Below are 13463 nucleotides of genomic sequence, written 5' to 3' on the forward strand. Positions count from 1 at the left end.
GATGAGTATGAAGAGATTTTATGGATGAGTAGGTGAGAGTGAATGGGAGTGTGAATGGGATTTAGGGAGTGTGTAGGATAAAGTGTGTAGGGTTTGGGAAATTTGTATGTGGGAATGGGATTTAGGGAAAATATATGAGGGAATGGGGATTAGAGAATAATAGAAAATGGATAAGATAGGAAAACAATAAGAGAGTGATCTTATCAATTTATGAGACAGTTTGTGTGAAAGCTAGGGTTTTGACTTTATGAGTGAAAGAATCACCAAAACTTGATGTAAAAACCCTTTTCAACAAGAAACATTGATGTACTTACTTGCAAAGAGGTAAACTTAGATGATTTGAGGCAAATTGGGTGATTTGGAGCGATTTAGGGCCTTGCTTCTAGGTGCACAGTGCCTCACCGAGGTGCACAGCGCCGGCCTCTGATGCACAACACCAATCAGAATTCCTTCAAAATGTAGCACTTGCACTCCTTTGCTCAATGACTCTCAAAAATCGCTTTCTTGGCTCTCTTTTAGCACTTGAACTTCAACATTAGCATAATGAAAAGATCAAAAGAGATATGGCTTTATATGACTTTCACTTTTTGATTTTTGATGGTGAAAACCCACTTTTGTAATGTCTATGTGCTTTTTCAAATACTCTATTTTTTTATGCTTGACCTTTTTGCTTTGATAGGTGGACTGATGCTCAATTTCTTTGACTTTTGTAGTGGCAAGTACTTGGCAATATCACCAGGGGACCAGGAGTAGCATGGAACCATTTATTACATATGAGAACAATAAAATTACATGAAATTTAAAAATAATATACAAACAATGTAAACTTTGAAACGGGAACTGTAAACTCAAAATGGGAACTCTAGCCAAAAAACCCCTTAAAAACATCAAAAACAGTGCTAAAAATGAAAAGTGTTAATGCTCGAATAACACCTTTTTTTTTTCTAGGGTAAATTTTGAACATTTTTTAAAAATGGCGGTGAAAACCAATTTTTTGTGCAAAAATTGTCCAAAAGACACCCTCAAAACAAAAAGTGTTAACGTTGGAATAACACTTTTTTTTTCCCTTTTTTTCAAGGGTAATATTTCAACATTTCGAAATAATAACGTAAAATATTTTATCATGGCCCTGGAAAAAGTTAAAATTTCAAACAAATAATGAAGATATAAAATAAAATTAAAAATTAAAAATTAAAACAATGAAAAAACACAAAACAAAAAAAGTTTAAAAATTAACAAAACATAAATTAAAGCATATACTAAAAAAACATTTAAAAAAAAAAATCAATAATAAAAATGTAAAAAGAAAAAAATAGATTAAAAAACTGAAAAATACTTATATATTATAAACAAATAAATAGTTAAAAAAACATATTTAAAAAAAATGGAAAAGAAAAAAAAAATTCTTGTAAACAATAAAAAAAATTATCAAAAGAAAAGAAAAGAAAATATATATAGATATATATATATATATATATATATATATGGAAAAGAAAAAAATATTAAAACAAACTGTCAAATTTAGGTAAAAATAGAAAAATTTAAAAAACATTATCAAAAAACTAAAAAAAAAAATGAAAATTAAAAACAATCTAAATTTAATAAAAAATAGAAAATTAACAAAAAAAATAAAAAATAAAAACTACTAAAATTAAGATTAAAATGTTAATTACTTAAAAAAATAGATATAAAAAAGACAAAAAAATTAAAAAAATTATCTCATAAATCTTAAACGAATTAGGAAAAAAAATAAAATTAACATATATATATATATATATATATATATATATAGAAAACAAAACAAAACATAAAAAAAAAAAACTAGGAAAAAAAAAATTTAAAAACAAACTAGACTAAAAAAGGAAAAAATAGAAAATTAACAAAAATAAAAAAATTAGTAAAATTAACATTAAAAAAAAAAAAAACTAAAAAAAAAAACTGAAATTAGAACCAAAAAAAGCAAAAAAATTTAAAAAATATAAAGTTATGTCTTTTCAAATAAAAAAAAAAAACCAAAAAATTTAAAATTTCTAAAGAAAGATGAATTTTTGTAATTAAGAAATGAAAAACAAAATTGATTAAACTTGCTTTTTTTATTTAAAACACAGAACAAAAAAAATAAAATATATATATATATATATATATAAAAAGTTGAATTTTTTTTATACAGATTGTTTTTTTTTATTTAGAAAAATATATATTAATTTTTTTTTTAAATAATTGTTAAGCAATTTTGATTTTGTTTTAATTATTTAAAACAAAAAATTATTAAAAAATGTTAAATTTTTTTTTAAAGAAGTTTTTTTTTTTTTTTTATTTAAAACAGAAAATTTTGAAATTTTTTTATTTATAGAAAAAAATTATAAAAAAAATAAATTGCCCCCTCCTTGCTACCCGCGGTGGCACTGGCGCCCACGCCACCGCGGGCGGCCCGGAGGGCGGAGGGGCGATTCCCAGAATGGCCCCTCCGCATTTCGGGCCGCCCGCGGTGGCCTGGACCCAGGCGAAGGCCTGCACGGAGGACCTACGCTGGGGCGCGCGCCATCGCGGGAAGCCCGGAGGGCGGAGGGGCGATTTCAGGAATCGCCCCTCCGCCCTCCGGGCCACCCGTGGTGGCGCGGGCCCGGGCGGAGGCCTGCACGCACGACCTCCGCCCGAGTCAGCGCCACCGCGGACAGTAGGGAGGGGGCAATTTATTTTATTTTTTTTATAAATAAAAAAAAAACTTAAAAAAAAATTGTTTAGGAGAAAAAAAAGAAAAAACTTGCTTAAAAAAATTAACACTTTTTAATAATTTTTTTTTTAAATAATAAAAAAAAACAAAATTGTTTTACCATTATTTAAAAAAAAATTAATATATATTTTTCTAAATTAAAAAAAACGATCTGTATAAAAAAATTATAAATTTTTTAATTTTTTTTTTAAATTAAAAAGGTCACTTAAAACAATTTTTAATTTTTAATTTTCTTTTTTTTTTGGGTGTTTAATCAATTTTGTTTTTTATTTTTAAATTGAAAAATACATGATCCTTTAAAAATTTAATTTTTAATTTTAAATACATGTTTTTTAATTGTTTTGTTTTTTTTTTGCTTTAGAAGACATATTTTTTTAAAATTTTATATATATATATATCTATATATATATATATATATATATATATATATATATATATATATATATATTTTATTTCAATTTATTTTTGTATTTTTAGTTTTTTTTTTAAATGTTTTTAATGTTAATTTTACTAGTTTTTTATTTTTATTTTTGTTAATTTTCTATTTTTTTTTTTTTAATCTAGTTTGTTTTCATTTATTTATTCCTTGTTTTTGTTAATGTTGTTGTTGTTGTTGTTGTTTTTTTTTTTTTCTTTTCTATTTTGATTTACTTAATTTTATATATATATATATATATATAAATATATATTTTTAAATTATGTTTTTTTTTTTCCAAATTCTTTTATGGTTTATGAGATAATTTTTTTTGTTAACATTTTTTTTTTTGTCTTTTTTTATGTATATTTTTATATGAGTTTCTTGAAGTAATCGACATTTAAAAAAATAAAAATAAAACAACTTAAAAATTCGTTAAGTAATCATAATTAAAAAAAATGGACATAATAAATTTTAAAGTGTGAAAAATAAGTCCTCTAAAAAAAAAGGTATGCTGTATAACACGTTGCATCAACACGTTTCAAAATCAGCATAAAAATCACTAACATTTAAAAACAAATATTTATATTTGATACATAAGAATATTTAAATTGTAAAAAATATGCTCCAAAAAATAAGTATTGTATTCTACATCACCACTTTTCAAAATCGGGTCATGTTTTACTACCTCTACGAAACGGGTAATCGTATCGGTTATTTAAAGTGCCAAAAACTATGTTCTAAAAAAAATATGTGTGTTATGCATCGCCCCTTTTCAAAATCAGGTCAATTTTTTGCTATCTCTACGAAATGGATAACAGTATCAGTTCCCGTTTCAAAGTTTACATTGTTTACAAATGCTTTGTTTTCACCTCAAAACTAGTTTTGAGGTGCAAACTTTATTAAGCTTACAAATTAAGAGATTAGAACTTTTCTAATCATTATTATCATCCTCATGTGTCTACTGACCATTATTAACAATAGTCACTAAAATTTGACCATGGTAAAAACCCTAAGACCTAATGAGACTGAAACCCTAAGTAATTGATGAAATGAACTGAAAATAAGCATGAATCATTGACTGAAAAGTATGAAAGGAGGTCAGTAAATATATATCATGAGGGAAAAACTGAAATGAACCCTACCATCAGTAGATCCATGACCTAATGGAATGCAACTCATCAGAATGGGACTCCTAGTATGAAATGCAAAAGAGTAAATTTTGATCACTGATGGCAGTGTGAAGACACTAACACTAATAGTAAGGGTTGATGAAAATCCCTGCTCTTCCCCAAAACTAGGGTCATTCTTTCAATACTCTATCCAAATCTTCCTTAGTATCAAATTGAACAATGAAAAAACCTTTTGAACATAGGTATATATCATAGTTCTTTGTCCAGGTTGTGAAAATCCACTAATGCTAACCGCAATACCTTAGCCAAAACCCATTGAATTTACAAATCACTACCCTTGATTGAAGAACAAAACATATGATTTACCTTCTTTACTTTTACCTCTAGAGAAGGTTCTTGTTGCATTAGTTTTGACAATGTAAGTTGTGGATTGTATTGTGGGAGATTTGATGGGTTATTTTCCTTATCTGATGTTGCATCCTTATAGGAGACTAACATCCTAGGTTACTAGATCTCAAAGCACACCCTTGCAGCCTCAAACTCAAGACAATGGTGCAATTTCTTGAAATGTTGTAATCCTACAACTAGGATAGGTCTTGAAACTACTTCCCTTCATGAAGAAGACTTTGTATATATGCATGAAAGCCCACCCAATTCTCTATACTCTGCTTAATATTCACCACATAGTCCAAGACAAAGACCTAAAAAGTCTAAGCCAGAGACCCAAAAGAGGAGAGACTTCTCGTTTAGGGTCTTAATAAAAATATAAAAGTCCTCAAGGTGATGAAACTCTTCCAACCCTCCACTCAGCTCAGACGGATTAGAAGAACGAGTTTTTTCTGGTGGGTCTATGTCATTCAGAGAACACTAGAGATTGTGTGTGCATAGATGTAAAACTGCCACCCTAAGGGCTTTTGAACGGGGGCTTGTCATGCCAGTCGTCTTCGGATGTTTCCTCTTCTTGATCGGTAGAAGAACAGCTAAGAGGCAATCTTGAGTAGCTAGTGGCAAGTGATACCACCTAGTTTTCATCATAATTTTCTCCATCATCGTCACCATCAATCTTTGCATGACTTCCACAAAGGCATCTCTCATAGCTAAAGACAATCGAATCCAACTTCACACAGGCGGCCCCCATACAGTCACAGATTTTCAAATCTGGCACAGTAAGCTTGGAAAATGTGTTGGGTTGTGTTATATTCTTTCCACAACTAGCCCCCGTAGTTAACCAGGGAGTTAGAAGAGGGGTGGAGCCCCCCCTTCGTTGCGTCTATTGCGTAATGGCAGGAGTCACAGGGGGTTTGAGGGGTGCAGCTAACCCCACTCTATGGGGGTGTGGGCAGCACCCTAGAAAATTTTTGTTTTCGACCCTATGTTAGGTTGGGCAAACCTACCTATGGTTTTGTGCATGTTTTTCACACATGGTTTTGGACGCGATGGTTTTCGGTCCATGGTTTTGGATGTGATGGTTTTCGATCCATGGTATTGGATGTTTCAGCATTTATAAATATGTATTGTAACATTGAAAGGAACGTAATTAAAAATCAAGCTGGTAGTCCCGGTTTTCGGATCCAAGAGAAAATCTTTGTGTATATGTGTTTTATGTGTTATGCTCTCGCATTGTTTATTTTCCGTGTTTTTGAATTCGTATGCAGGTAATTTCTGTATGGGGTTAAAAACTACAAAATGCCACACCATGACAAAATTTTCACTGTGAAATTTGGCATCATAGTCCCAACAAAGACTCGTTTCATCCGTGTTGCATAACAATCTCACAAACAATTCACCGAGATTGTGTTCCTTCATTGTTTTAGTCATATTTAGATCTCCCACAAACCCTAGTAGTTTTAGATCCTCCAACAAATCCTAGCATCTCCCGCACTTTATTTTAAAACATATGGTATTGTAAATTATTACAAACTTGTTTCTGTCATAGACAGTTCACGGAGCCCACATTCCTTCACTGTTTTAGTCATTTTCAGATCTCGCACATGTTAGAATAATAATCACGCCTGTTCATATGAAGACGTGTAGTTGGTGTCAGTCGGTGATAGTCGACAAGTATAGGTAGACAGTAAATGATCGACAAGTATAGGTAGACGGTAAATGATTGTCGATGGTATCCCCGTAGATTATACGGTTGGGCTTATATATAAATTGTCTTATGTGTAATGCAATAAGAAATCTCCTTGTGAGTCTTCATATTTTTGATATGGTATCAAAGCCATAGTGGAGTGGGCTTGGTGGAGTGAAGAGTTGAGGGCTCGGTGTTCTGATTGAAGAGTTGTTGCTCCTTGTGCGTGGGAGCTTAATTGTTGGGTGCTACATATTGGAATGTGTGCTACATATTTGAATGTGTGTCATGTGGTGAAACTGAAGCAGATCTGTCTCATCTGTGAAGTGCAGCCACAACATAGCCTTGCCACAACATAAGACTTAAATTGTCCCAATTGAAGATTAGTTGTGATTTCCTTGCCGTAACTATATTCTGAGTTAGACATCTCTCCTCTGACTCCCCATAAATTTTTCTAACATGGTATGAGAGCGGGTTAAATATTATTAGTGTAAAAACAAGTGTTTTTACTAGCAATTAAAATTTATTTTGAGCGAAGAATTTTTTAAGTGTATTTACCAGTAGGTAGAAAGTTTTTTTTTTCTTTCACTCAAAAATGGGAACATCAAGCACAAGCTTGAATAATCCTCAAATACCTCAGTTTAATGGCAAAAATTATGATTATTGGTCTATTACAATGAAGGCCCTGTTTTTGTCTCAAGACATTTGGGATTTGGTGGAGAATGGTTTTCCATAACCAGCAGATGCAATAGCATAAATTCCTTGTCTCAAGTAGAAAGGGATTCGTTGAGGGACAACAGGAAGAAGGATGCAAAAAACCTCTTCTACATTTTTCAAGCAATTCATGAAAGTATTTTCCCAAGGGTTGTAGAAGCAACAAAGTCCAAGCAAGCATGGGACACCCTCTAGACAGCCTACCAAGGCATGGTAAAAGTCAAGATAACAAAACTACACATGCTGAGAAGAGATTTTGATACACTTTGTATGAAAGAGTTTGAGAATGTAGACACATTTCTTACACATGTAATTTGGTTGGTTACTCAAATCAGGTCTCATGGGGAGACACTTGAGGAAAGGAGAATAGTTAAGAAAGCTTTGAGAAGTCTGCTAATAAGGTTTGATGCCATTTTTGTGGCCATAGAAGAGACAAAGGATCTCTTATAGCTCTCAATGGATGAGCTTCATGCATCACTGATTTCTCATGAACATAGATTGAATAGAGAAACAAGCTCCTTAGTGGAGCATGCCTTCAAGACACAAGTTTCATTTAGTCAAGGTAGAGGAAGATGAAGATCATATGCTAGAGGAAGAGGAAGAAGCCCACACAGAGGTGGAAGAAGAAGCCCTTCAAGCCCAAGTGGAAGAGGCAACAATCAAAATCCAAGTCAAGGTCCAAGCTAAAATCAAACACAAGGTCAGAGGTATGATAAATCTCAAGTTCAATGTCATGACTGTAAGAAGTATGGTCATTATGAAAATGAATGTAGAAAGAAGAAATATGACATTAGTAACAAACCAAGTGTAAATTTCACAAAAGAAAATCAGAACCATGATAGCATGTTTTTAGCTTGTAATGTAGCAAAAGAAAAACAAAGTGATATATGGTATCTAAATTCAGGGTGTAGCAACCACATGTGAGGGAACATTGAAATGTTTTCCAATCTAGATGAAAGTGTGAAAGTTGAAGTGACATTAGGGACTGATAGAAAAGTCTCTATCATCGAAAAAGGAAGAGTTACTATCCTAACAAAGAAGGGGGAGAAGAAGTACATCTCGGATGTTTACTTTGTCCCTGTTCTGAAGGAACCTCATAAGCGTTGGACAGCTCATGCACAATGGCTACAATGTCTTCTTCAAAAATGATGTGTGCACAAGTTTGGATAGGCCTCCAAGCAGACAACTGATTTCAAAGGTTTAGATGAAAAAAAGTAGAATGTTTCGCCTAAAGATAACATCATATTTGAAAGAAGAAGGTACACAAGAACAACTATCAATGAACTCACAAGACGATGGAAGGAAAGATGCAGTTGTCACACAAGTAAACTTTCAAGCAGAAGTTAAAGATGAAAATTGGTTATGGCATTTGAGATTTGGTCATCTCAACTTTGGAGGTTTGAATTTGCTGCATAGAAAAGGCATGGTGAAGGGTTTTCCACTCATAGAAAAACCAAACAGCCTATGTGAAGGATGTATCTTGGGCAAACAACATAGAGAGACATTTCCAGCAGGAAATTCAATAAGGGAAAAAGAACCCTTGGAGATTGTCCACTCAGATTTATGTGGACCAATGCAAACAACATCAATTGGTGGCAGCCACTATTTATTGACCTTCATAGATGACTACACAAGGAAGACATGGGTCTATCTCCTAAAACATAAAAGTGAAGTGTTTAAGCACTTTCACCAATACAGGGCTCTTGTTGAGAAGCAAAGTGTACACTACATCAAGGTACTAAGGACTAACAGAGGTGGCGAATACATCTCAAATGATTTCCTTCGATTTTTCAAGGAGTGTGGAATTCACAAGCAATTTACAACAAGATATACACCTCAACAAAATGGTGTCATGGAAAGGAATAATAGGACCATTATGGAAATGGAAAAGAGTATGTTGAAGGCAAAGCATTTTCCAAATGATTATTGGGCTTAAGTTGTCAGTTGTACAGCATATATCTTGAATATATGTCCAACCAAAAGTGTCCAAAACATGGTTCCTAAAGAGGCATGGAGTGGAAGAAAGCATAGTGTCACTCACATGAGTGTCTTTCGATGTGTGGCGTATGAACATATCCTGGATAAGTTGAGGAAGAATTTGGATACAAAGGGGGAGAAATGTATATTTGTTGGATAGAGTGATGAATCCAAGGCATACAAACTCTACAATCCATTAACCAAGAAGGTCATAATCAACAGAGATGTGCAGTTCATAGAATAGGAAGCATGGGATGGAAGTTTAGAGAAGACATTCAATGTGAAATCATGTATACCACATGAGGACAAAGAGGAATTGACAACAACAAGTAATTCCTCAACAGTGACTCCCTCTACTCCTATTCAAGCACAACAAAGCAGGAAACAAGTAACACCATCAACAAATAATAGGACATCGTCGCGCAGTCAAGGAAGTGTTTCTCCAAGAACGCCGCAAAGTGCAACACCAAGTGACATGTCAATCCCATCTTCAGCAAGCACAAGAAGACCAAAATTCAGAAATTTAAATGAGATCTATGAGAAAGATGAAGCTGGCAATAGTACTGGTCTAAATTTCTTATTTGCATTATTTTCTCATGTAGATGACCCAATCCATTTTGAAGATGCAGTCAAAAATGAAAAATGGGTTGCAGCAATGGAGGAAGAAATAGAAGCAATAGAAAAGAGTGACACATGGGAGTTAGTGAACCTTCTGCGAGGAAAAGAAATCATTGGAGTTGTTATGCTCCTATACCAATAGGTGTCATATATCATGATTGACTTGATGAGCTATGTAATATGTTCATACCTTTCCTTGTTGCAAAGGTTTTCCATATTGTCAAAAAATCAAAAAAATTTAAAAATGTAAAGACGGTACACCCTAAAAGAAAAAACAAAGGGTAAAAAGAATAAGATGGTCAAAAAAGTGAAAGAAAATGAACCCCACCAAAAGAAAGACCAAGGAAAGTGTGCAAGTTTAAATGCCACTACATTTTACTCTTATGTAATAAACAATTGTGTGCAGCTTGTAATTTATGCCACAATTGATGAACAGTCAAACAGCTTAAGTTTGGCTAGTTCATATTTGAATTTTATGTTTTAGAGATAGAGAATAAAATTTGACCAAACAGTGTAATCTTAGCAGATAAGTAGATAGGTAGAGTAAATAAAAGGAGCTCAACAGTCTAATCTGAGCCCTTGGATGTAATAAGTGTAGACTTAGGTAGGCTTGCCATGTAAAAGAAAAGGAAGATTTGATAAGGGCTTGCCAGTCTAAGTGCACCCAAATAAAGAAGAAAAAATGCTAGGTTAAAGTAGGTAGGGTAGGTAGATGATGTTGCAGAAACATATGTGATGATTAATGTCTCTAAATGTGTTAATCTTTCACTTTCATCACAAGGCCAAGGCATACAATACATTGCAAGCATCTCAAGCAAAGCAAAGTCACAATAATTAACTCCCCTTCTCATTTTCCCTAATTATTCACTAATTTCCCCAAAGTACTAAGGTATTTGCTAAATTGGAGGGGCTCAGAGCATTTCTCTGACTTTTGGAGGGATCGGACCCTCGGCCCAATAATTTGAAAGCCTTAGTACTTAAAACCATCCATAAATTATTCATTCACTTTCATAAGTCTTTTCCTAAGTAAAATCCTATTTTACTTAGGAAAATTACATGACTTTTCATAAAAACCCTTTTTTCTTTTAAAAGCCTAAGTTAAATACACTTATTAAATGTTTTATACTTGGCGCTTTTTCATTTGATTTACCATATTAACTATTAACTTATATTATATATTCCCGCAAAACGTTACCCTTTCCCGTATTATTTAAACTATTAAAAGTCCCAAATTTCTATATATCCCGCCCCTTTGGTTAAGTTATAACCATAAATACATTTTAACCGGGATTAACTAGTTAACCTGTAACTAGTTAACAGCCCTAATCCCCCACTGCATTAGTAATGAATTAATTAACCCTCACGGTTAATTAAGAACCTCCCCAACCTATCATATCACCCCCGATACAATTAATTAATCCTTAATTGTGTTGGGCCCACATTTGTTAAACCCATTCGTATTGCGCCTCCCGTCAGTCATCTAATCACACCTCCCACATCTGATGGCTATTATCAATATCGCACACCCCTTTGTGACTGCGTGTTAACATGCGATCACAAAGTGGTTTTCGCACAGTGCCTCTGCCACGCATCGCTAAACATATGGAATCGCTAGCTCTCGACTCATTACCGCCCATCCCCAAAAGTGGTGCGATAAAAACTTCTTACCGCTTCCTGCAAACGATAAAAAATGTCAAATCACCCCCAGTGACGTAACTTGTCACTATCGTTAACCCGCCAATATCAACCATTTACCCGTTTAAACACAAAAACCCCAGTTTTCACCTGATTGTGCAATAAAACCCTATGTAACCCATCTGCATCACCTAAAACCTCTGTTAACCGATTTGAGCATGGTTTACCTCCCGAAAATCATTCTGGACTCACTCCACAGACCTCTCAAGCTCAAATGAAACCTTTTCGACCCTCCCTGTCAACCTAATGTTTTCCTAACAGTTTGTTTTGTTTTACAGGTGATCAAAAGACTGCAGCCTTGGATAAACAGTCTTAATACTAGTCATAAGACTTGTTTGCTCTAAGATTGTTATCAAGCCTATTCAAATAGAGATGCAAAATAAAACACACAGCTGAAAGACAAGCAGAGGGAACATGGAAATAAAAGGATTTACTGTTGAAATAGACAGTAAAAATCTAAAATATATATTGAAGGTAAAAGGACACAGTAAAGAGCAGTCAAAGTGTATTAGGATAAATAGTATCAGATTGAATACCAAGTCAAGTAAATCATCTAGCATGAATATAAATAGCAGGGAAGACAGTTACAAAACAGAGTATACAAATTCATGTCAAAGTGAAGACATATGAAAAAACAGAGTGGTAAAAGTAAAAAGTAAACAGTAAACAGTAAAAGTAAACATGAAGACATTAAGAGTTAAACAAAGATGAAAATACTTTCACCAGCTACAATGAATTTTATCCAAAGTAAAAGTGAAAAACAGTCAAAAGAAGTTTAAGGTTAAAAGATGAAATTAGAGCAAAAATGGTACATTCTTCAAAAATTTCTTGTTTAAGTCATAGTTTTGCAGAAACTATTGTGGCTAATCCAAGAAGTATTTAGAGAAAAAGGAAGAGGTTTTTGTTCCTAACAGGCCAAGATAAAAAACATGTCTCACGTTTTACATAGGTATTACCAAGAGGGGGATAAGTGCATGTCTTCACAGCCCGTTTTTCAGTTTGTGCAAAATCTTGTCTTTGACATCGTTTTACAGAGAATATTGTGAAAAGCTGGAGATGAATTTTGGGAAATTGAGAGAGGTTTATTTCAAAAACATTCTTATATACAAAAACCTCTTTCACATTTTACATATCTATCACGCATTGAGATATACAAGCATATCATTGGACCCTAAGTTTGCAGAATTTCTGGGGCAGAATGCACAAAGGAAGGATGCAGTTAGTGACTGGGATGCCTCATCATCAACAAAGAGTTGCAACCAAATTAGACTTTCTCTTCTTCATCACCATAAATCCATAAACATAGTGCTAAATAGATTCATTAGTTTTGAATTTCCTTTATTTAATTTCTATTATTGTAAAACAGTTTGAGACATATGTGAAACTAATCTTGATATTTTTTCAAGATATTTCAGTTTACAATTAGTGTAAATACTTCTTCATTTGAAGTATTTTGGGTGGATTCATATACATTGCTGTAATATTGGTTATTTTGGAATAAAGTGCTGATTGGACCAAACTTTTGTATGGCTTGCTAGACAAAGAATTGATGCAAAGGACTTTCCATAGATTTCTTGAATCAAACACCGGATCAATAAGTTCTCTATACCTTATGTTTTAAAGTTTTCCTTGTTTCTTATATCATTTATGTTTCATATCTGAATGATAAACAAAAAAGAGTAATTCGGAATATGCTTGATTGCACTCTATCTTCAAACGTTATTATTCTCTATGTTTTCTTCTGAATTAGAATAAACAGTGAAACCTTAATTGCTCATGTTTTCTAATTCTTTCATTTTGATTATTACTTAAAGAATACTTAACTGCTCTTTGTTAGTAATCAATTCAAGTTCCCTTTTTTCAAATAGGTTGAAGGATTCTTAACTGCTCTTCACCCATTTTGAAACCATTCCATTTACTCTAAGTCTCTGTTTGTTCCCCGTTTGACCATCTTCCTCTGTAAAACCATCCTTTGTTAAGAAACCTAATCCAGTTAAGCCATCTTCTTTGACTCCATTAGTCCAATCACCTAAACTAGTCAATCCTACCCCTCTGCTATTGAATATCACAACCCAAACTCAAACAAAACTCCTAAACTTCATA

The sequence above is a fragment of the Pinus tabuliformis genome, chromosome 3_1 (genome assembly GCF_031772625.1).
Source record: "Pinus tabuliformis cultivar Carrire ecotype Pingquan chromosome 3_1, CPIR1, whole genome shotgun sequence".
Classification (NCBI taxonomy): Eukaryota; Viridiplantae; Streptophyta; class Pinopsida; order Pinales; family Pinaceae; genus Pinus; species Pinus tabuliformis.